The sequence below is a fragment of the Colossoma macropomum genome, unplaced genomic scaffold, assembly GCF_904425465.1.
Source record: "Colossoma macropomum unplaced genomic scaffold, Colossoma_macropomum, whole genome shotgun sequence".
NCBI classification, from domain to species: domain Eukaryota; kingdom Metazoa; phylum Chordata; class Actinopteri; order Characiformes; family Serrasalmidae; genus Colossoma; species Colossoma macropomum.
This window is the reverse complement of record NW_023494787.1, coordinates 30265557-30290578: the sequence shown is the minus strand read 5'-3', so window position 1 is coordinate 30290578 and position 25022 is coordinate 30265557. Positions and strand designations below refer to the sequence as shown.

At 40.0% G+C, this 25022-nt stretch overlaps 1 protein-coding gene across 2 annotated transcripts in view; it reads left to right on the top strand.

Moving 5' to 3' along the window:
- The first annotated feature begins 19898 nt into the window (after positions 1-19898).
- The window catches only part of rhbdf1a (rhomboid 5 homolog 1a (Drosophila)), a 54372-nt gene continuing 49248 nt past the window's right edge, over positions 19899-25022 (top strand). The window contains exon 1 of one of the 2 annotated variants that reach the window (XM_036566833.1): positions 19899-20466. The gene's annotated coding sequence lies outside the window, so the exon portion shown is untranslated. The remainder of the gene's footprint in view (positions 20467-25022) is intronic. The other variant, XM_036566834.1, reaches the window with a different exon arrangement.

Genomic DNA, 25022 nt, shown 5'->3' with positions numbered 1-25022 from the left:
TGTTACTGTAATGGGCGTAGCTAGGCCAGTTGTAGGAATGTTTTAGGAATCTAAATGTTATTTATCCACCCTTTCCCAAATAAATAGACATTACTAGTTCAAATCATCTGTGGGTTATTCTTGTTCATTCTCCATATTTAATTGCGCCATCGCATCTCCAAATTCCAATATACTGTAATAGCAGGGCGCTGCCTCTGCTGTGCTACCAGAGATGTATTAACGTAACGTGAAACGTGGAACTTCCGGCTCAGCCAATCATGCAGTAAGACCTTGTATGTTCTAAGCCAATCATATCAGACCTTGTAAGTTGTAAGCCAATCATATCAGACCTGGGGGAGGGTCTCTGGTTTTACTGCTCTGTAATTTAACGTTGGTTGGCTGAAGCTGAACACAGGATTTTGGCTAAAAGCTCGCTGAAACACGCCTTAGACATATACAGATTAACACAGTAAGTAGTTAGCGTTATGGAGTCACGATACCCACCTACTGTATGGATTTGTAGCAAATTATGTTTCAGTATAGCTGGCTGGCTGGGTTTTACTCGGTTGCTTGTTAGCTAGCTAACTTTGGGTTTATATGAGGCAAAGAGAAGGGATTAGGCTACATACCTAGATTAATGCGGTTTGTCCAGCCAGGCACGTCAACGGCGCCACCATTTTGGGGCGGTAAACATCACTGCTGGACTGTATTCAGTACCATTACAGAGCGGCAGTTTAAGAAAAATACGGTCCAAAATTATACTATTTCAAGAATATTGCACTCAGAAAGAAGGATGGGATTATATAACGGAGGGAACGCAGTGATCCACGCTCAGGTTTGTGTGATGCGTATTATTTGTGTGATGTTTATGTGTAGATATAGCTGTGTGGTTGGTGAAGCACAGAGAACCTGTTGATGTGATTTTTTCCCTCTGGTTTTATATTAAGATTAATTTCATTTAATAGTCTAATCAGGCGATCTTAACTTGATGTAGTAGTTATTTATTTCCTTGATCCTTGTAGATATTCATGATAGATCAACGTTAGCACCTTCTTACACAAACCTGAAGTTAGCTTCTTATTTGCCAGCTTCTTGTTCGAATTGTCCCGTTCCACCTTAAATGTTGCACCTTCAGGCACCAAAAAGTGACTGCTGCACCATTTAAAGTTGAACAGGAAAACTCGAACAAGAAGCTGGCAAATGGGAAGCCAACTTTAGCCTTGTCATTCTGTGTTTTGGGGCGTTTATTTTATTTTTAGGTGTATTAAGATTAGAAGCAATTCACACATTGATGGATTTGCTGATTGTGAGATTGTGTTTCTACCGGAGTTTGCGCTGAACTCTGTTTTTAACGTCAGGTGCAGACTGAATACTTTCCTGTTGGTCCAGGCGGCTAATTAGCATGATCAGTTATTAAAGAAATAAAAGCTACCGAGAGCGGTCTGTGCAACCTAGATTACTCTATGTCTGAGGATCATTACAAAACAAAATTGGTGATTGAGTAATAAGGAAGTTGTGGCCGATTTAATCCTGAGACTCATCATCTCTCAATACATATGAATTTGTTCACAAGCGGATCTTGACCGCTCCAAAATGCCGGACGCGCAGATGTATTGCCTCAGATAGAGAGCAACAGGCACCGCAGCATCTAGGTATGTATATCTATGAGGTTAGGCTAACACTGCGTTAGCTAGCTAGCTGACAAGCCAACTAGTTTAACCTCTCTTCATAGTGAGAGAGTGTATATATATATATATATATATATATATATATATATATATATATATATATATATATATATATAATTTTATATTTCTCTTAAATATTTGAAAACAATGGCACCAGTATTTGCCATATATTGTCGTTTACAGTAGGTTGTCAGTGAAAAGGTCAAATAATGTTGATCATAAGGCAATTTTATATCCCTCAATTCCTCAACCTGTAGGGGCAGCAGCTCTGTTAAAGGCCAATGAGATGAGATTTTTACCAATTAAAAGCAAACAAAAAATGTGCTGATTACTCATTATTCCCTGTAAATCTGAATTTAATAAAACAATGTATTACTGAAGAGAGGGAGAGAAAGAAGCTGAAGAAGACTGACAGGACTGAAGGAGCAGATCTGATGGAGGTTAGTGATCAAGAAGAAAACAAGGGAGAGTTGTTTAAGCTTTCACTGAATGTAATTGAACTTGAATATGAATTGAATATGTCACTATGACCATGAAATTCTGCCATATAGCTTATTAAAGATGCCTACAGAGCAAAATCACTCTCTAATTGCACCAGCTGAGACTGAACTGATCTATAATCTGTGGATTTGAATAAGGTATTTAGGACCTTGCAGCTTATCTAAGAGAGAGGAGATAACATTCCTTGACTTCAGTACCTTAGCTTGATTTGTGTCTGTTATAAGTGGATGCATAGTGTTTGTCATACTCGCTCAGTGCTTAATACAAATTACAAAGAGACAGATCTACTGTGTGCTGATTTGACCAAATAGTCATTTTTTAATACATTTTCTAGCTGTTCCTACTTTAAAAGTTAATGATGAACAGATATTTTGAGGTCATTAAAAAGATTTTCCTGGGGGACCATGCCCCCAGACACCCCTAGTACAGGCTTAGCCCCACATCGATAAACCTCTAGTGACGCCCCTGGTTCCTATAGATCTCTTTCCTAAAGGATTGCATTTAATTGCTGACATAATTAGGCATATAGGAGTCATTTTCTCTTGTAAATTGGCGCAATGATTGCATTAAAAAAATGACAAACTCTGTACGTGTGCTATCCTGTTATTAGTCTATTCTGTGTGGTCTCCACTTACTGGATACAGCTGAGTCAATGGTTATTCTATGGTTAAGATGTTTATTAAACTGGTAGTTTTCAGTCAGTTAATTGCAACAGCTAACTCTTTTTTTCACTGTTAACAAATACAGTAACCTTTGCTACTTTATTTTCTGGAATTAAATTCCTCCAATTTTTTAGAATTGCTGCATATTTCAATCATTAAGATATAAAGAAATTTAGAGTGCTTTGGTGAGAAATATGCTGTTCCAGAGAAACTTAGCAAGTCATAGTTGTTTACAGCGATGGTGATGGGAACAAGACGTCTGAAGCGTTTAATGTCTGTAAAAGCTCCTTCACAGAACGTTATTACATGAAATAGTAACAAGTACGTTGCATGATGCCTAACATTGTTTCACGCTAGTTTTGGGAAAAGAGATTTTGACTGAAAACACATAAACACACATTTTCTAAGCTGCTTATCCTTCTGGGGCATGGGGACCTAAAATAAATATTTTAAAATTAGTTAATTTACCAGTATTTTGCAATCAGCAACATTGTATATAAAACAGGAGATGCATTAACTCACTTGTTGTTTTTGGACAGTGAATAAAATAGTTGCATGTGTTTTCCTGGCGTAATATGTATGCTGGTTTCTATTACTGCCATTGTAAAGAAATTGGAGAAAACCATTCTAAATTACTTTGTTTTAATCTCCATGACTTAATTTTTCAGACATTTTTGAAAAATTGGTGGAATTCCTCTTTAAATTATCTGAGAAATATTGCTTTGTGAAACTATATCCTTCTTGATACTCCTTGGATATATATATAAAAACTTTTTTTTATTGGTTCCTTTTGTGAGAGTTCTTCAAATGTGCTCCACAGTCATACCAGTGATTATCAGCAGACCTACCTCAGCTGAATGAACCTCCATGCTTTTTTTTTTTTCAGTTCCTTTTTCTGTGCTGTATTTCCTGGCAACACACTGTAATCAGAGACCTAGGCCAGTTATTTATGCCTGACTTGATACTAGATGAGTGCTGTGTACTAATTAGTTAACATTGTGGAAAGCTGTTTGCATGCATGCTGAGCCAATTGGACATGCCTGGTGGTCTGTGGTTTAGTAAATGAGGAAGCGTGTGGGTGTGTGAAGGTCTCTGTGTCTGTATGTGTGTGCGTGCATGCATACTTAGTTGCTTAGTTCAGGTATTACTTTTATTAATACTAATACTCAAAGCAACATTTCTGTGGTGCTAGCTGGGAGAGTACAACTTTAATGACATGCAGTGACACGCAGTTGTTGGCGGAACCTGCAGACTTGGGCCCTAACAGTGCAGCTCTTGCTGCAGTAGGCACAGCCAGTCTGTCATCAGTAGCAGTAGACTTGACTCCTAAACACCTGGCTTGCTGCCTGTGCCAGCTGCTCCCCGAGGACCTCCTCACCGGGAAAGTTTAGCGCAAGTGAGGAACAGAGAACAGAGTTAAAGCAGGGGGAAGCCTGTCTCATGCTCCCCCCCCCAAGAGGCTCTATTGAAGCCCTTCCAAAGTCTTTGAAGTTGACGGGCAATATGTTGTTGTCGAGCAGCAAGAGCTGAAAAGCTGCTGCTGTATGAAGTGCGCTCCATTTATAATTGTCTCTTAGTTTTCACCTTTCCGGCCTTGTAGGCCCTGCTGACGTTAGATAATACCTTAAATGTTAGCTGTGATCTCTTGTGGTTTATTCATCGTAGTCCCACAGTGGGTTTGCTCTAAAAACAATGAACCATATGGACAAGGCTGTATGCGTGTATGCAAAAGGCAAAGTGTTTTGCATGTGGTGCAGGTCTGAGTCTATGGGCAGGAGAACTGCTGGCATGGCTCAGCGATCAGGGGGCTTGCCAGGGGGACCTGCATGCTCAGAGATTGCTGCTTTAATGTGTAATGGTAGTAGAAATAGGCAGAGGGCATGCTGCTGGCTGCTAATGGTGTAAACTGATATGTTTAAGTTACTCAAGGATGCCATAAACATTCCGAAATGAAATATGTCTATGGCTCGCTTTTATTGGGCTATGGCAAGTGTCCAGTAGTAAGGTTTACCAGCTGTTCATGAAAGATCGTTGCACTCAACAGCTTGATAATGGGGTTAATTTTGAAGTCGTTGAAAGCGGATGGCTGAAGCACTGCTGGTTTTTACAATCAGTTTGCTTTAGTGATTGGCTGAGTGATTTTATTTGTGGGACATCTGAAAACAACCAAGTGATGATCGCTTTAGCCTTCATGTTAAACTCACAGGCCCTTAGCTTACGTAAGTAGGAGTGGGGTAATACTTGTAATTAAAAAGTTCACTCATTTACTGGATAGCTATTACATTTAGTCTAAGAAATAGCAGTATTAACTTAAAAATGTTAATAGTAAGCTAACAAAACAAGAGTATGTGTCTTAAGATCTGTTGACTTACTATTTTATGGCAGCCTGCTAACTAACTTTTCTGAGTTAAAACAGTGTATGGGGTGAAAGATATGGTGAAAATACAAGATCACAAAGATGCACCACACATCACAATATTTTAATTGTCTGAAGTTTGATAACTTAGAGCATATATGATGTAGTTGAGTACAATCATTTTTATTCAGCATTTCATGTACTGCATTGCACTAAATCCAATTAAACAGGACTAATTTTGCTCTCTTTGTAATGAGATATGCAGTTGGTCAGTGTTCTTAAAGATGACATACACAATATCCACAATAGCCTCAGAAAAACATACTGTATTGTAATTTATCATGATAATGATAAAATATTACTATATTGCCAACCCCTAATTATTTATGTATACTATGTTTACTGTGTTACTAGTATTTATTAACTAGTATGAAACTGCTATATGTTATTTAGTTATGATAAAGAATCCAAATTTGGACCCACACATGGGCTTTTGAAGTTTAGTCATACTACTTGATAAACTGTCAAATATCTACTATTGCTGATTCACTATATCCATGATCTATGATGTTTGCCTCAGTATACAACAAACAGCGTTATTTGCAGCAGTTCAACATGTATAAAAGTGTACCAGCAGTAACGTAATCATCGAGAGTGGAACATACAGTAAACCTGTGCCCAATGCCAGTTGGTGTTGGAACGGTGTCTGGCCAAGCCAGACACACAAGCTCACCCGACATGACTGGTAGTAGAAGCCGGGAATGGTTCACTGACTGCCTCATATATCTGTCAGTCTGGCTGGAGCCATTGTTGTGATGCTTTGGCTGGCTTTCATGTGTGTGTCTGCAGAATGGAAGGGGGTCTGGCAAAGACCACCATCGTCGGGGATGAACTGTCGTATTCTGGCACGCTGGACACAGTCAGAACTCCCTAGCAAGGGCGATAGGGACATGGTGCTGACGTATGGGATGCTCACCATACATTGCATCCCCGAACACTTCATCCATACAAACTGATCGCAAGTCTGAATCATGACTCACTGCTCCCAGCTGAGCTCAGGCTCTTTGGGTTGCAGGTAAAAAGGCATTGTTTAGGGACGAACATTTTCTATGATGATATCAGTAACTATATGATGATTTTTTGATATTATCATAATAAGAACGTAGAAATCATTTTATTCTTTATATATGTTTTTCTTTATAACATTTAAACACTTAAAAAATAGAGAAAAAATATGAAATTATTACCAGCAATACTAATATTTACATTATAACTGAACATGTTCTGGTGCACTAGTGACTGTTTATTTAGCTAGTTTACCTAGTTCTGCATGGAGACTGTTTGCCTCCTGCTGGAGTTCATTGACCTCTGAAGTCATGCTGTCATTCTATAGTCAGCATCATATCTATATTAAGAACTCTGGGTTTAAACTGGTTTTCTTTATAAGTAAACTGAATGGTATTTTCAGAAAACGGTGCTATCGCCCCCTTTGGTGGACAAAAATATTACAAAGCCGATATGTTTTGCCGTACATACACTGATCAGCCATAATATTAAACCACCTCCTTGTTTCTACATTTATTGTTCATTTTATCAGCTCCAATTACAGACTGTAGTCCATCTGCTGTTCTGCATACTTTGTTGGTCCCCTTTCACCCTGTCATTCGTTCTTCAATGGTCAGGACCCCACCGCAGAGCAGGTATTGTTTGAGTGGTGGATCATTCTCAGCACTGCAGTGACACTGACGTGGTGGTGGTGTGTTACTGTGTGTTGCACTGGTAGGAGTGGATCAGACACAGCAGTGCTGCTGGAGTTTGTAAACACCTCAGTGTCACTGCTGGACTGAGAATAGTCCACCAACCTATAATATGAACTACATGCAAGCTAACACTAGAGTAACATTATGCTGCTGGCACACAACACAGAAACTAGCAGGCCAAATGTAGTAGTTTGGCAGCTATAGCATTTTTAGGCTGTGGTTTCAGGAGCTGGTGTTAGTATATAATAGTGTTGAAGTTTAAGAGTTTTAATAGGAGACATTTCTGTGGGCAGGAGCGTTAGCTTGCTTATCGCAGTGTTTTTGACTGCTAAATGACTTTGTAATTCAGAGAATGCAGAGACACTCAGTGGGAAAATGTACACAAGACAAAACATCTTTTTACGAATATTTTCATTTACCACAGGGCATGATGAGGAGATTTTAGAAAACGACATTCATTTTTTTGCATAGATAAAACCTGCTAAGACCCAGAGTTCCAAATATGGAAGACTTAAAAAGTCTATATTTACTTCCACCTAAACCTTTTAAGGTAGCAATTATATGTGTGTATTGCAATTATTAAAATTTGAAACGGTATGATTTTTATATATTTATTTTAAATATATTTTATGTATTTTATATATTATATTTTATACATATTTTTATGCTGACCCTTACTGTGTCTGACTTGCTCCTGTTGTAGATGGAAAGATTGAGTTGTTGGCAGAAGATTAATCTTTAAAGATGTGTGTTTTTCCCCAGAAATAAAAGACCTTGACTTTTTTGAAATATTTACGACCAATGGCTTTAGGAAAAGAATGGGGAAGGTGGGGGTTAAAGTCAAGGCAGGTGTCTGCTGTCCAGACTTCTTTAGACAACTTTTGCATAGTGTGATATATAATGATTTACTCACTAAATCATTTAGGCAGACAGATGGCCATCCTCTCGTCTTACCATGCAGCACCTGCATAGCACGGTACAGCACAGGGGGAAAGGGAAGAAAGGAAGAGTAGTTCGCCCAAGTCCTGAATCATGCATGACTTAAATTATATTTTCCACATGCCTGCTTTGTTTAGCTCTCTGGAGCCTGCAGGCTTTGTCCCACAGCTGGCCTGCAGAATTCAAAGAACACAATTTCCAAATGTCCTCAGTGCTAATATGGGTGAAATTAAAGCCTCTACATTCTTAAAAAATAAAGTTGCCAGAAGGGGTACTTTGGAGTAGTACCAAAAGAGACACTTTTGAGTTCCTTAAAGCAGTGGTTCTCAAACCATTTCCCAGAAACCCCCCAGGCAGTCCACATTTTTGCAAAATCTCCCAATTCCTTTGGATAGGGAAAAATATAGAGCGTCTGGGAACCAGTTTGAGAACCACTAAATTCAAAAGAAGCTTTCAATGGGTGGTTCTTTAAAGCAGTGGTTCTCAAACTGCTCCTCAGCCACTCACAACCTAACTTGCAATGCATAGGGATAGAGTAAAATTGTGGACTGTCTGTTGGTTTGAGAATCACTGCTTTAAAGAACCATATTTGTGCAAGTCAAGTACCATTATTTTTAAGAGTGGACACATAGTAGTGAATGTTTGGCCATAAAACGTTGCGTAAAAGCACCAGAGAATCTAAATGCAGGTTTTCTTTCTAAGTAGGTTAATCTTTCTCTTGTGAGCACAAAATATACATGTACAAAGAATGTCTAGTGAATAACTTTCCAATGACCAACAACTGGCTCATGTATTTTGCCCAAATTCTCCTCTTTTGATGCAAACTGGGTGGTCCTAATCTTGGGTATCCCCTAGGTAAGCAGTACCCATGCCAGTCACAAGGCTGATGTGGCTTGTCCTGCCCGCACATCTTTGATAAAACTGTGTTCCCTATGGTCTCTTTCTTTCTGTTGGAGTCGACGAAACATACAGAGCGAAAGCTAAAGATGAGCAAAAGCTAACCTAGCAAGTATAACTGAGCTGTCAGACTTTCTTATTTGTCTGACTATTTGTTCATCTGTCCATCCTTTCATTCGTTCATCCATTTGTTCATTCAGCTGGCCAGGCCAGCATTCCGTGGTTCTACAGGGAACTATATTTTCTTTAAAGCATCACCATATAAAAGCTGGATAACACTGTTAGTGAGCTGAAAGCACAGCTTTAACGCCATCTGTATATGTAGTACCTGTTTCACTCATATCTTTTCGCGCTCGTGCTGTTTTGTTTAGTTCTGCATTAGCGGTGTAACAGGCTGGGAGTGCTGGACTGAGAAATGTCAGTCATGCATGCTAGTATTCAACTTTTTTCAATTCAAATGTTCCTGTATTTTTCATATAACACAACATTTTAGTATCATGCAAACATTTTCCTTTATGTTCACTGGGACTGGGAATGTGAGCACAGCACTGACACCACGAAATACATAAGCTAGGTCACTGCTGGCTGTAATGGATGGTCAGCGCACATGCAGTACCTCCCCATGAACAGACCTGTTTGACGGCAGCTAATGGGCCTGTTTAAATGATGAAGTTATGGGGAAGGTTTTTTTGGCTCGTGACTGAGTACATCTTAACTAATTCTGCTATGAATTATGAGGTCAGATCATAAAGACTGCGGGAGTGTTTTCCTCTGACACGCTCTGCTCTGTTTGCCCCAGTGAACCTCTGCTATATTTAACCTGATAGCTCTGTCAGCTGACAGGAGGATCCCAACACTACTAATCAGAGCATTCACTGTGTCTTTTACTGTTTTATTCTCTCTCTCAGTGTGACACTACACCCAGTGCAGTCTGTTGTCTTTGAACACAGCACAGCTAGTTTAGAATACACTTTTTTCTGCCTTACTGCTGTGGTCGAGTGACTCTGGTATTTTAATTGGGCTGAAGAACAGTGTGATTTTCATCTGCTGGTGGCAGCTGAGGTTTGTTTTAAACAGTTGTTTCCTTTGCTAAAAGTGCATATTAACTGCTTTTCTGTTCAGTTAGTAGTGACTGGTCTCCACGCTTATGAGGTGGGCGTTAGATTTTTGTGGTTTTTGGGGTCAGATTCCTCCAAATAAGCTTTAGATTCTGCTCTCATCTCCACAGTCGGAAGCTGCAAACACACACCAAGCACAGGAGCATGTGATAAGCTTTAGACAGAGTTGGAAAATAATGAATTATATTTGCTCTCGTTACTGTACTTGAGTACATTTTTCTCTCTAACTGTACTTTTTGCAATGAAATTAAATCATAATACTTTTACTTTGCTACTTTAATTTTTAATAGTAAAAGTAATTTATGAGCATTTCAGCTCATGAACCAATTAGAAGAAAGACACTGTAAAATTAAAAAAACTTATGAAAGCCAAAAAAACTGAGCAACTCCCAGCTGCAGGAAGACTACAGAGATGTTGAGTTTAATGGAGACAGAAAGAGGAGGACATTAGTAGCACACACCAGAAACATACTTTATCCAAATCTTCATTCGTTTTACAGAAGGTCTCGTCTAATTCAGGCTCTCTATAACCTTTGGACAGTGATTCCGTTGTACTCAGATTCGTTTGTCATGTTCTTTCTTTCTTTTTTTTTATCTTACTGGCCTAAACAGTAACGTTAATCTGCGCAGACTGCAGTGGAATTTGAAGTTCTTTTGTTGCCTGCATGCTGCACACAGACTAAACAAGAGATCAGCTCACATGAATAAAGACTACAGACACCAGAGCATCACTCAAACAGAGTTTAAAACCCGCATCATCATTCGTCAGTAGACTGTAGAAAAAACTGTAACGTTACCGTGTCTGGACTTTCACTTACTTCAAACTGCATTTGCAAAAATACATTTACTCCTCTGTCTCACCTTCCAGATAATGGTATCGCATTAGGGACTTTTGTTTTGGCTCTGCTCTCTCTCTCTCTCTCTCTCTCTCTCTCTCTCTCTCTCTCTCTCTCTCTCTCTCTCTCTCTCTCTCTCTCTCTCTCTCTCTCTCTCTCTCTCTCTCTCTCCCTCCCTCCCTCTCTGTGTTTGTTTGTTTGTTTTCTCTGTGGCTGTTTAGCTGTTTAACTGTTTAAAAAAAGCAAAACGAATTGTGTATGAAGTTATTGGTGTGATTACCTGAAAAATACAGATCAATAAAGATGTTGTTGCTAATGATCTTAATGGTAAAAATATTTTATACCATTATTAGTGAATTTATGCAGTTTGAAGGCTGTGAATGTAATGATTACTGTCTGTAGAGGTAGAGCTAGTGGGCAGTAGGGCTGTCACTAAAAATTGAGTAACCTGCTTGTAATTTTGGCTCTTAATAGTTTTTTTAAATACAGACTTAATTAAACAGTGAATAAACTGCTTATTTATTCTTACTTGAGTAATTTCCTTTTAAGTAGGGATTTCCAGTACTTAGTGTGACTAATAGGAGAGCAGCAGGCATGTCTAGTTGCTTCTCTTGCCACCTGAAAGATTAGTTTTTATTAGAGAATGCTGCCCACTTTGCGAGCACTGCACACACCGTGAGTGGTGAAAGTGCTCTGAGCTCTGCTGGAGTTCTGGTCTGAACAACAAGTGGTCTGAGACCTCATCAGTGCTAAAAAGGACCGGAAAGAGTCCTCTTTATAGTTCACTTACATTGTGAACACAAGAATAACTGAGGTCTTTTGCAGTTGGTTCCCTTGCAGGTCCACTTTAACAGAACTCAATTTAGTTTATTTAAAAAGAACTATATGTAAAAGCACCCTCACACTCTTTCCAGCTGCAACATACCTGACCAACCCTGCTCATCTAGTGAAAGTTTGTCAAGCTGTTTAGGGAAGTCTCTCACTGCCAGGTCCCCCCTCCCCATCTGCTGTATCTTTCTGATTAAATCCATCTCTAATTAAAAGCTCATTAATTTTAAAGGACACTCTGGCTTTGCCGTGTGGCGGCTGTCAGGTGTGGTACGAGTGCGCGGGTAGTTGTGAAGGGGGGTAGGGAGAGGCAGGATTACCGCGGCTCCTCCAGGGAGGGGGCATTGAAGGCTGTACCCCCAACGCCATCAGGACTTAGGCTGAGCAGAAACAGCTGGCTGCTCTGCTCATATCTATTCATTCATCTGCAGGGGTGGCGCTCCGAATGAGCAGGAGGAAAAACATCTCAGCCATATCTAATAACAGCAGCCGGAACGCGGGAGTTCTTAGTGTACAATTGACACACAAGACAAGGGTGGCCTAAAAAGGCAAGGAACACAATAACAGCAGCTACAAGTTTGCTTTCTCCTGATGAGGTTTTGTAACACGCCTACAGCATCGTGACATGCATAAAGAATAGCACATTTATGTGATGTATTGATTAGTTTGCACTGGGGAACAATGAGGCCTCTCTCTGTCTGACTATGATGGGTCTTCTCGTTCTCCCATAAGAGAGCCTGATTCTGTGCTTGCAGACAGCTGGTATTAAACAGGCTATATGTAGGAATACATGAAACAATTGAGATTTCACTTCCAGAATCTTCTGTTGTTGGTGAAAATTCACCTTGAGAGACAATGGCCGATTTTGCACGATCACTATTTAGTTTGGTGTTTCTTTTCATAACTGTTGTACCAGAAAACACTGCCATGTTGATTTCACTTGTTGAATTTGGCACAAGAGCTGACTTTTGAAATGTTGATTTAGAAATGATTAGACCTGGCATGTGCTGATTTAAAAGTGAATTCTATCAACTTTGCAAAGGTTTTGTGTAATTAAAGCTACACCATGTAAGATTTTGTTAAAATGGAAAAAAGCATAAAAAAGGCCAAAATATGATGTGCATGCACTGCTGCGAGTCATGCTATAAAGACAAATATAGTCATTTAAAAGTCAAGGGTGTCGGGTCAAATTTCGCGACCATGTTATATGCTGTTACGTATTAACGTCACAGGCACAGACTCACATAAAAGGACCTGCTCAAGGTTTAGGTTTAAAACACAAAATCAGCGTTATACTGATGAAGATATGATGACTACAGTAGATCATGCACCTACATCCTCTGAAGATATGTCCTTCAGCAAGTTTTGACTGAGTTCTCTTTGAATGCTCTTTCAACACGCTCGCAGTCATCAGATTCATCAAATGTTCGTCCTCATGCTGCATGCAATTGCACATTTCCACCAGAGAGGTCTCCAAATCCTTAAAACTTATAGAGCAGCTTTAAATCGTTAAGATGTAAACAAAAATCATTCACAGTAATCTAATGTGATATGCTCCTTCATTCTAGAGAAACCTGCCCAGTCAGAATTTTTCCCAGTGGTGGTGATAGGAACCAGAGGTCTGGCGTTCAGCCACCTCATGGGAATTTTTTACACAAAATGGTTATGAATACATAATAATCCCTTAAGCCTGAGTCATTGTGTTAGGATAGTTAAGGTTTTGTCCTAAAACATTTAAATTCTTTACAAATACATTCACGGTGGATACATGCAGGGCATTATAACACAAAATAGTACCTAAAGAAAACTATTTTTTATAGACTATTTTACTACTACCAATTATTTATAAAAACTCAGAAGACACGTGTAGGTGCAGTAGTCATTTGGTATAGCAGATAAAATGATTATATGCCTCTGTAGACATTGCAACACCTGGTTCCTATCACCTCCACTGTAGGGAAAACCAAGTCTGTGAGTTTCCCTACAATGCACTTCATATCAAACCACTCTGAATGCCTGTATTTACATTTCTGTGACTGAATGTGTCACGCATCGGGAAGATTCGGACTTCATTTCCCAGCAAGCATGTGGAGATCACATGTCAAAACAACTTCCCTCGGACTCGGAAACCGAAACAGACTCCATTGCCCACAATCCTTCAGGAGATCACATGACATCAGACAATAGCACACGCACCTATCAGCGTTCCCGATCGCCTGAATACTAATGTTGTGCACCTGTGTGTCTTGTCATATGACCGTATTAGTTCAGTATATAAGCCCGGGCTTTAGATGTAGACATTGCGAGGTATTGTTTATTCCAAGAACTTACCGAGCGTTATATTTCTGATTGTCTTTGCCTGTTATGACCTGTGCTTTGTTTCCCTGACCTTGTTTTTTGCCTAACCCCTTGGTACTTCTGCCTGCTGTTTGTGGATCTGTGTTTTTGACGTTTTGGCTTGCTCTTTGACCACGATTTTTGCTTTATCCCTTTGATCTTGACTGCCTGGTATTATTATCACAATTGTGATCTGGTTGGCTTTTTTGGATTTGACCCACGCCTGTTTTCTGACCACGGCTTTGCCTGACGATAATAAAACAACTGTTGCTCCTTTTATCCGCGAGCGTCTGAATTCTGTTGAATCGTCACAGAATGAACCTGGAAATGTAAAAAAATTGGTGGAATTCCCCTTTAATATTTGCGAAAAAAAATTGTGAACACATTAGGATCTGTGGATAAATTTTAAAATGAAGAATCTTACATTGTTCTTTAAATCAGCAACACACTCAGGCTGTACCTCTTATCTTAGAAAGGGAGTTACGGGGGCTCAACAGACGCATAACTCTTGTCTTAATCTTTAACCCACTGTTTGCACTTCTCCATGTCCACCTGTCAAACAGCAGATGCTTGTGCATTTTCTTCCTGAATTTATGATGTGTCTTTGTGTCTGCGACAGGAGATATTTGCACTGTTCTCCACCAGTCTAACCATCAAAATCCTGTGCAATGAAATGTCAGTGCAATATGTATGAGCTTAAAGTGGATGAGCTCAGCCATTACATTATAGTACAATGGCTGTTTGTGTGGGGTTTGCTGGGTTCATACAGTAAGTAGGCAGTACAAACTGTCAGTTCTGATCCTGGTTAGAGTATGACAGAATTACTTTAATGACATGGTGGCATGTCTGTGGCTTGTGGGGAAGCAGTGGTATATAACTAGTGGGCTGATGTGGACCAGTAGCTTCAGCATAGAGACATGAGCTTGTGAGTTCCTTAAAGACAGGTGAAAAAATTGTGTTGTTGCACAGAGAATCTTAATGAACGTGTCATAATAATGATTCCCTTTAATCCTTGTTTTTTAATGTACTCACACATGCAGACAATTTAAAGTGTGTTACATGTAGGTGAATATGGCAAAAATATATAATCAATTTCACAATGTGTACCTATTTCATTTTTCCAAAAAAAAAAAAGAAATACAAAATTCACCAGCAAAATAGTGGTGTCATATTTGAAGAGATAAGAAGCTATGGGTACATATGCACTGGGGGTTGTTGCTTACAGGCTTTCATATTGTGGGTTAAAGGAATGTTTTGGCGAAAAATAAAATCTAATTTAAATAATTTTCCATTCATCCCAAATGTAGTCAAAAAACCAAGAAATGTTTAGTGATCAAATTTAGCTTCTTTATTTAAAATTGGTGCTGGGAGGCTAACATTGCTAACAAACACAAGAAGTTAATTAATTAAATTTAATTAAGGCCTCACAGACCAGGTTTCGGACACTGTCTTACTGGGAACTATAGAAATGTGCAGCCTAACACTGGTTTTGGGTGACTACTGACTTCTTACGTTTGTTAGCAACATTAGGCCAGTTTTAAACTAGAGAAGCAAAATTTTGATAATGAACATGTCTTGGCCAATCAACTACATTTGAGGTAAGAATAAAAGTGTGTAATGTGATTTTTCTCTGAACCATTCCTTTAAATTCTTAACATAAGTTCTTACCATGTCTTTCTTTTGTTAAGTCTTTTAACCATGATATACTCAGAAAAGTAATTCTCCCAATAACAAAACCATTATCATACCGCCGACCGATTATTACTGTGAAATTTAATTATGAAAGATCATAATTATATTTTTACATTGACAGTGTGTTATGGAGTGTATTGATTTCAATGGCTGATAGTGATTCATTAACCATCTCCTGTAGATGCTCATCATTTTGTCCATATTTGTCTAAAAGTGTCTGCAAAACAAGAGTTCTCAACCCAGTGAGAACATTTAAAGAACATTAAGCTGCCGTGTTTTGTTCTTTTCCTTGCCCTCCTTCGGGACCTGTCATTAACCACAGTTGGCCAATGGATGGCTTAGCTTAGAACTGTCAGTAGCTCCACCACTTTTCTGCACAGTTACCACCAGAGGAAACCCTTTATGGGCCGGCAGTCTCTGTCCCTCTGCTGAACACGAGTCTGGTGTTCAAAGCCTTTTATCTCTGTCTGACTGATGGGGTTTCAGAGGAGCTTGAATGCTCTCCCAGCTTTTGCCCCTGAAGCCTGGTCAAAACTTGCACCCCAGCCTTCCGTCTCTTTTCTGGCCCAGAGGACCACTTCAGAATCCATTCATTATTCCTGGACCATGGTATAGCAATCAGGAGCTCCCTAGAGGCCTCTAAGTTCACAGTGCAACAACCCTTGTCTTTGGGTTTGTCTGAATGTTACAATTCAGGCTGTCACCTTTAAAGAATTGTTTCTTCAAGGGTTTTTAGTAAAGGAGACGGTAATATATAGAACCGTCACCATTCAAAGAATCACCTGAAAGCATAAATCATTCTTGGTATGGTCAAGTGGTTCTTCTTTACTGTTGTATATGGTTCTTTAAAGATTTTTTTAAATGGTTCTGTATAGCCAGTGGCGAACCATGACTAGTGGAGTTAGGCCTTTAGGTTGATCCATAAATGTTAAAATTGGATTAAAAAACGAGGGGAAAAACACAAACAATTGCTGGCAAACTGCAAGCACCCCTATGAGATTATAAAATTATGTTAACGTTAAGCTAACAGTTCTTCATATAATCATTTTTTAGCCCTTCTAGGTTAAATGTGCATACTTAAACTTAAAGAAACTAAAAGACATTTTATGTTTTGTTTGAAGCTTGACATACGTATTAACATATATTTTACCTTAGCAATTTTACAAGAATCTGACTGAAATGTATTGATCAGGCTACCACTTATACCATTTTTTTTTTTTTGTTTGGTCTTTTTTCAGTGATGTATCTAGGACTTCCAGAAGGCCCAGAGTGATGTTTTTTTCACAAAATTGCTCCCACACATTGGAAATGAAAATATGATTGGTTGATTTCTCTTTCAATTCCTAATGATGTTGGTGGTTAATCTGACATGCAAGCAGTTCAGCTCCTGAAGTCCTAACCTATGGGAGAGCTAGCCTGGCTGTATCTACCTAGATAACACAGACAAAAAAACCTAACTGGATAATTTTCCATTGGTCATTTCAACCCTTTTGTTTCCAACCAAAACTTAAAAATAAGCATAGTTCTAAAATATTTGCAGAGTTATATATATTTATATTTCATAGAAATTATTAGGCCTTCTCTGAGGGTTCCCCACTGTATATAGCACCTATAAGAATCCTGCTATTGTCATAGAACCTTTTTTGATACTTTTTTGCTGTACAGTCCAAGATGAGGCATTTGAACATGATACATACACAAACTTAAAGTGGAGTGAACCCCCAAGCTAATGATCATAAAGTCAGATACTCCTACAGGGTTACACAAACATCTCATGAAAATGTAAATCTACAACCGATCCGGATCTTTCTTCACACAACTGGTCCTAGACACCACAGCTACTTCCATTTCTATAACAAGCCCATAACATATCACCCACTGGCAGGACAAGAAAAGCTGGATATGCAGTATTTGCCCATGCTGTGCCAAAACCACATTGCTTTAACCTGTTTGTTGCATTAAACGAGTAACCTGGTCTTGTCTTTCAGCAACTCATGGAAAAATTTTGTTCTAGATTTCTCAGTGGGGTTCATGGCTATGAGGGGGCGTGCTGATGCCCGGCACAGTCTGGCCTAGGTTATGGTCTCTTTCTCACTCAAGGTCTTCAGAGAGGAGAACCGTGTGCCAAGCTGTAATATCCTGAGAGGTCTACCTGGATCCTGCCCCTGTCATCACCTCTCTAATCCAGAACCCTTCAACCACCAAATCCTTCCACTTCAAGGTCTCTCAGAGGATATGAAGTTGCACTGAAAACATGCTACATGCTGAAGAGGCTGTATTTTTTCCACGAAATAGGAATATTTCTCTAAAATATGGAGTACAGTAGACATATTGCTCCCATTTTAATCCAGTCAAGAGGTTGTATAAGCAGTATGTTCATAATACTTTATAACTCTTGGCTTGTAGAATGTTACAAATGAACTTAAACAAAACAAACCAAAAACATTAAGATAGACTTGTCTTGCCTACATTGGTTGCGGTAGATTTTGGTTGGAAGACATTTGGTAATAAAGGCGGAATGCAAATAGAGAAGCTGTCTCATAGTGCAGTCTCCCTAGTGTAAAGAAAGGCCTGGTCCTTGACCATGAACAGGCCAAGCAGCCCTGAGGCTTGAAGAACATGTGAACCTGTCAGGCACTCTGGAAAGTCCGTGGAAGCAGATATGAAAGGAATTTCAACGATGCAATGAGAAAAATGGAATGTCTGGCATTGCAATGTGGTCTCTATCTTTTAGGTCTGAACATCACAGTTGAACAAGCCTGCTGAAGTAATAACCTCTCAGCCTCCTTCTCATTATCCCTGGAGAGAAGCAGCTGGACATCACAGGAGTGGATCATTCTCTCAAGCATGAGAGAGGTTGCACCTCAGCTCAGATCTTATCAAATACACTTAATATTGTGCCTCAGACTCTTATTATTGCTTTTTTTTTATCACACACTGTTCTGTTATTATGAGCCAATATATAATATATAGCGAGACTCGATAAGACTCTTCTGCTTGTCAGTGGAGTTTGAAGTGATGTGTTCTGTGGTTGCTCTTACAAAGCCAATTATAAGTCAGCATGGAAAGATGTAGAGGGATAATAGTATCCATCTTTTCGGTGATACCTCTCTCACGTTACTTAACTTCCTATTTAATTCCTTCATTATGTGCTCCTGATGTTCCGAGGACATTGGAGTGTATTTCTGGAGTTCAGAAGAATATAATTTCATATGCTCTGCATATTTTGAAATATGGAAACATGAACCCACCCTTCCTTTTACAAAGGTTAATACTATGGAGAGACTTAGAAAAAGACAAGTAGACAAATGCTCCTCTTATTCATGACTTTAGTATTCATGACGTTTTTGTAGGCATCTATTGTGGTTTCCTCTCTGAAGCTTCTGGATCACTCAACACAGTGGGGAGCCTTCTGTCCTTTATTTGATTACATGAACACACTTTCAGTAAGACTTGGCATTGCACATTTCAAATCAGCCTACTCATTTTGGGAAATGGGAGTTCCAAACGCAGGTCAAACTAGACACAAAACAATACAGAGCACAAGACATATTGAAGCTGTAGTTCTCCTAAATGAGAGCTCATCTGAAAGCAGGTCTTACCTTGTGCTCTTATCTAAAACTTATCACAGGAACCTCCTCCACACAAGGAGCAAAGTTGCACCAACAATGTAGTTCCACTTTCATTTATGCACAGGCATAATCATGAGTACTTAAGTACTTAATGTATTATTACATACTCACACTTACTATTTTTTTAATGTGTTAGATGTTACTTTAACTATGTTTCCTCACTGAAGAGAGAAAGTGTTTAATGTTAGTCTTTATGGAGTAGGGGGATGTGCGTGGCTTTACTACCACAAACGTTAGTTGTAACAATCGTTGGTATAAGTACACAGTACATCACAGTACATACATACAGTGCTATGAGTATGAAGTTTAAAACTACTAGTCTCAGAGATTGATGTTTGATTGATGTACAGTTTAAGGAGAAGGCCTCTGACAATTCCTTGAGTCTCAAGGGCATTCTACCTCTACCCAGTCAAAGGTACTGGACTGACTGTATATTACTTGGTAAAGTAGGCTATCCGGTAAATATATTAGTATGTCCAATTATATCAGAAAGAAACTTCACCTTAAATTTAAATAAAACACACTACAGTTCAAGACGCTCGACTTTAACGAAAGTTGCCCTATCTCTTTAACTATTCAAACTTCAGACCTTGCTTAGTCACGCCCGTATGCTGCTCACTGTGAGCTGTAGCGAGGCCGCTTCTACCGAGCGCAGATTGGCTGCTGCTCTCCTCAGGCTCCACAGTCGACTGGTGTTGTGTTTTTTTCTCGCCGGTATTCCGACAAGCCCCGCCCCACTGTGCTGGTATTGGCTTGTCAGCCTTCGTGGGTTAGATGCTAGCCAATCCAAGCGCAGAAGTCGGGCGATACCAGCCAGTCCGTGCACAAGAGGGCGGGGCCTTTCGGAAAACGGGTGGGACAAAGTACTAACGCCGCTCGACACGGTGGTACTTTCATAGCCACGGGCGGGGCCGAGAAACTGAATTACCGGCAGCAGGCAAAAACTTAACCGAGCTGTTCTGTCGTCCATGGGAATGTACTGGACACTGCGTGGGAAAACCGGACCCAATCAGCGATTTTCGACGATGCCTTAACACTGGCATGTCCATTCGACCACGTTCGTTCTGAGACACGTCGGCGAGCAGCGTTTATCCGTTTTTTTTCTCATAGTTATTTCTTTTTCCTGGTGTGTATGTGTGTGTTGTGCTCGTCGTGTACAATGAAGTGACAGCATATCCTCGAATATCTGGGATCTCAAGAACTAGCTTTTTCCACCGCTTGACGGGGTCGACTCGAGTAAGGGTGAGTTATGTATATAATTTTGTTGTTTACACAGTAGTGAGCGTTTCAGTTTCATGAACATCTGGCCACCACTGGCAGAGACGTTTTCACCACCATTGGTGCGGGTGGTGAGATTAATAAGTAGCCTAGCTTCTGCGTTGCTTACATCTACTCACTGAAGGAAGCGCGCTGCAGCTCGGACTTGAGCATGAATATCCCACCACACCGCTGTGTCTCTGTGTGTTCACGGACGAGGCCACTGTGCAGTCTCGACTACCTTCCTATAGGTCCTTATTACACCATTAAAAACTCTGGAGGAGCTGTATGAGCCCCTGCACAACGAACGTCTCCCACCTGTCAATCAGTTTGTGTGTCCTACCGCCTGTCAGTCAATATTAAATGCCCCCCAGCGAGGCTGGCCAGTGTGACTCGATCCGTACGTGCTGCCCGCGTTTGCTCGCCTGTGTCGTGATCGCATGGAAGCCGAATTACAAACCATCGGGCATTTCTCGGCTCGTGGGCAGGTCTGACCAGCTATTTTAAGCTACGCATGCTGTCGCGTATGCTTGCGATTTTTTTTTCGTTTTTGCCGCCCCCTCCCAGGCTTTCAGAAAAGCGCGCAGCATCTACATGCTGGCACATTCGTCTGAAATGTGATCGTGAGTAACACTGTCCGTGGATGAGCTCGTGATCCTGTGACCTCAGTTTATTGACTCGTGATCATCATCTTTATCTAACACCTCAGCCTCACTTGTCGTAGTGGGGTGGAACTAGTTTCTTTGCAAAATAAGGTGGGAGTGGATGCAGACTCGCCGTGAAACAGAAGCTGGGATGTTTACAGTATATTAGGGAACAGGCTGCTGTTTTGGTCGGCTGGTGTGAAGTTGTGCTGTATTTAGTTGGTGGATGTGCAGCGCTGCAGGCCGAGCGTCCTCAGAGCCTCCGAAACATTATCTCATCCGCGGGGATCAACACTCGGGGTGATGTAATAACCCTGATTAAGCGAAAGGGGCTATGATGAGAAGGTCCGAGAGGGCCTGCAGGTCAGTCCCGAGCTCTGTGGAGACGCAGCGAGCAAAGTGTGCTTCAGCTGACGTGATGCTAACGTGGCTAGTAATGAACGAAGGCTAGTGGGAACTACTGAACTGGGTCCAGTTTGTATAGGAATTAAGGTGTTAAGTATACATAAGTCATTTTTAGTGATTAAAAATAGCTTTGTTATTTAAGGCCTGTGATGTGTCTCACATAGGCCTGTTACAATATAACATCTGACTATATAATTCACTGTTCACATATTACAATATAAGTGGTCCACACTGTGTCATGTGTAGAGATGAGATACAGTAACGGGTGTGGGTATCAGGCCAATATCATTAGAATATTGGATATTGGAGGGGAAAAATGTGTGAATTCAATCTTTCATGAATTCAGGCATTCAATTCTGTAACATCCGTAGTCTGAAATATCTCACATTTACATTGTAAGCGTGATGTGATCTTGTTAGCTGTGTATTACTTCCTGTGGGTTAGTAAAGTGTTTGAGTATGATAAAATAATCTTCGATGCTCATCTTGAATGAAGTGCTTCTGTCAAATATAGCTCGTTTTAAAGCTTAGTGATTTTTAATGATATTCAAGGATCAAGGTTTCAATATCGGGACTGAAATAATTTGGCATCTATAGTTATATATATTATGTAACGGTTCCACGAGACCTGAATCCGTCCTATTGCTCACTGCCCCCCATTCATTTTTATAGCCGTTATAGCAGTTTTGGGTGGAGCAGGCTGTTCTTCAAAAGGTCCAGGAGCTTCTCTGGAAGAGCAAAAAAGAAGTTGAGGTCTGGAGCTGGCATCGAGGCGAGCAGGTGGACTGTCCTGGCGCTGGCTGGTGTGTGGGTGTTGCAGGAAGGAGAAAGAGAGTAATGTAGTCATGCCTCAGTGAGTCATGGGGCAGTATCTGTCTCTGTGTCTGGCCAAAGGTGGATCAATTTCGTTAGCCTACATGTGGATTTGTTTTCTGGTGAGGTCCCCCCGTCACCACCCCCTAGCCTTTAAGTATTTCTGGCACCGAAATTGTTTTAGTCTGTGTGGATAAAATTAGCCCCCATAGGCTACTAGGATCTGGTTTTACACAGTTCCACTGTAGCCGTGAACATACACTGGACCTGAACGGTGTGAGTGCAGTCCACATATGACCTGTTGTTCTTCGGGTGCTATAAATGTATATGAGGCATGGCATGCAACGAAGCTGGATATGGTTTAATTAAAGGAGCTGTATGAATGATGTTTTTAAAATTGATAGTCAGCACAGAAAAAGCCAGTTAACAATGCAGACTTCTTTTAACCAACAGCTTTTATTTATTATTGTGGACATCAGCACTTTATTCTCATGTACTGCACAAAAGCTTTTTTAGTTTTAGTTCCTGTTTACCTCTAAAGGGACAGTGACACCTCCATGCATTCTCCTCGAAAACACACAATAAACAGATTTTTGTAATTATCTACATGTTGCAAAATCACCACATACTTTTCCTAGGTTGTGGTTGCTGCGCAACTGCGTTCTTCACTGAATCTTCTTCCAGAGGTACAAACCTAGCTTGGCTGAAGCTTGACAATTTCCATATGTGTGCACCACATGTGCTGCTTAAGCTTACCAGGCTGTCCTCTCTTATCATTCTGGGGCATCTACCACACAAGCCCCAGTGGACCATTTCAGTTAACCTGAACGTTCCTGCTCAGTCCTATACTATTCTGTCAAAGGCATGTCAACGTCTAGAGCTAGTGTTTTTTTTTTTGATATGGGAGAGATGTGGTATGGTTGACCACAATAATCCAAGAAAACACAGATATTCCTTCAGTGCTCAAAGCCATTGGATCTAACAAGAGATAAAATGCAACCTGGAAGTCAGTTGAGAAGAGGACTCAGTTCAGTGCTATCACCTTTGGTAAAACATGTGAGCCAACTCGTTTGACAGCTTTAGAAACAAAAGGTTACCGTTCTCTACAGGTAGATAAAAAAGGTCAGCTTTTTTAACTCTTTAAGGCTCTGGAATGTACACATATATTTGAGAGCTCTTCCCTAAGTTTGAATTTTGTGGTGGTTTGAATATTGATGGCATTGCATGGCAGTTCACATAAAGCTGAGGATATTAGGAAGGTTTTAGAAGGAAGATCAGCTGCTGTCTGCGTAGGCAATATAACTTGTTCCTCTTTTTTGTCTAATAGTGCTGCCTTGGGAAGTTTTCAGTGAGAGTTTTTGCTTTTGCAATATGTGACTCTTAATGTGTATTTCACTTGGCAACAGTATCACACCAACACAATAAACAACTTACTATGCCTATAAGTGACCTGTAAGAATTTTCCTGGTCAATAGTAAAATGCCTGAGTTGGGTGGGAATCAGCCATGGTCAAATGATTCCTTTATGCGCAAGCTCGGATCATGTCATCCTCTCATAGTAGCCCTACTGTGTGTCTAGCTGGTTTCAGCTGACTGGAGTTAGATTGCATGCCATTGTGCCCAGACTATCTCTGAAATGGCATTCCGCAGGGTACAGGTGAACGGAGTGCCATGTTGTTGTTTCACTTCTGCTGTTGCTTTCAATGATACAGGCCTTCTAAAGCCCCATCCTAGTGCTAATAACATATAATCATATGCGCTCCTGGTCAAACTACACGTTTTATTGATTTTTTAAGTGAAAATAAGTTAACACATCCTCCACAGAGAACACACCTCTGAATATTTTACTGCACAGTTATAGTTTATATTCACAGATGTAACATATTGTAAAAAATAAAACATAAAATGTGGCATGTGCAAAAGTTATGGCATATTCTGTGTTTTATTTTTTCCCCAGTATGTTTATTTGAGTGAATAAACAGTAGTTGCATGTTAAAGTGTTCAGAAGTGTGTTCTCTGTAAAGGATAACATATTTTTAGAAAGTCAACAAAACATGTAAGTTGACAAGGGGTGCTCAAACTTTTGCATATGACTGTATAATAACTATTGCATTACTGCAATTAATGCCATTTTCAGTATGCCATTTTCAGTATATACCACATGTATGTACTTGTTATCTTATACAGGTAATATTTTCTTAATATTATGTACACGTCAATACCAATGGTGACCTGTACTGGTATCAGTTATCAGTCCGATACCGTGCTCATTTGCTCGGACTCGGCCTCATCACCATGTGACGTATGTCTAGTTATTGCATGCAGCCAGTCTAACAAACAGCTTTAGAGGGCATTCAACTACAGCTCAACCAGCCAATCAAAAGACTTCAACCAAATGAAACTGCTGTCACCTTGCTAGAGAGACTGTTGTTGAAAGAAACCGATGAGGATCCAAACTATGAAATGTACTTTATTTCACAGAAGCACATGAACACATGAACAAAACTCTCTCTTCTGTACTGAAATACATTTACACTAACAATTACTTAAGTCTAAGTAGGTTACACAGTATGGCATCGGACTCGACAAGTACTAGAAAACGTACTCGGCCTGAAAAAATGTTGATGCATCTAAGTACAGTAAACCGTGATTAAAGGTTAGGTGATTACTGACACATGCGT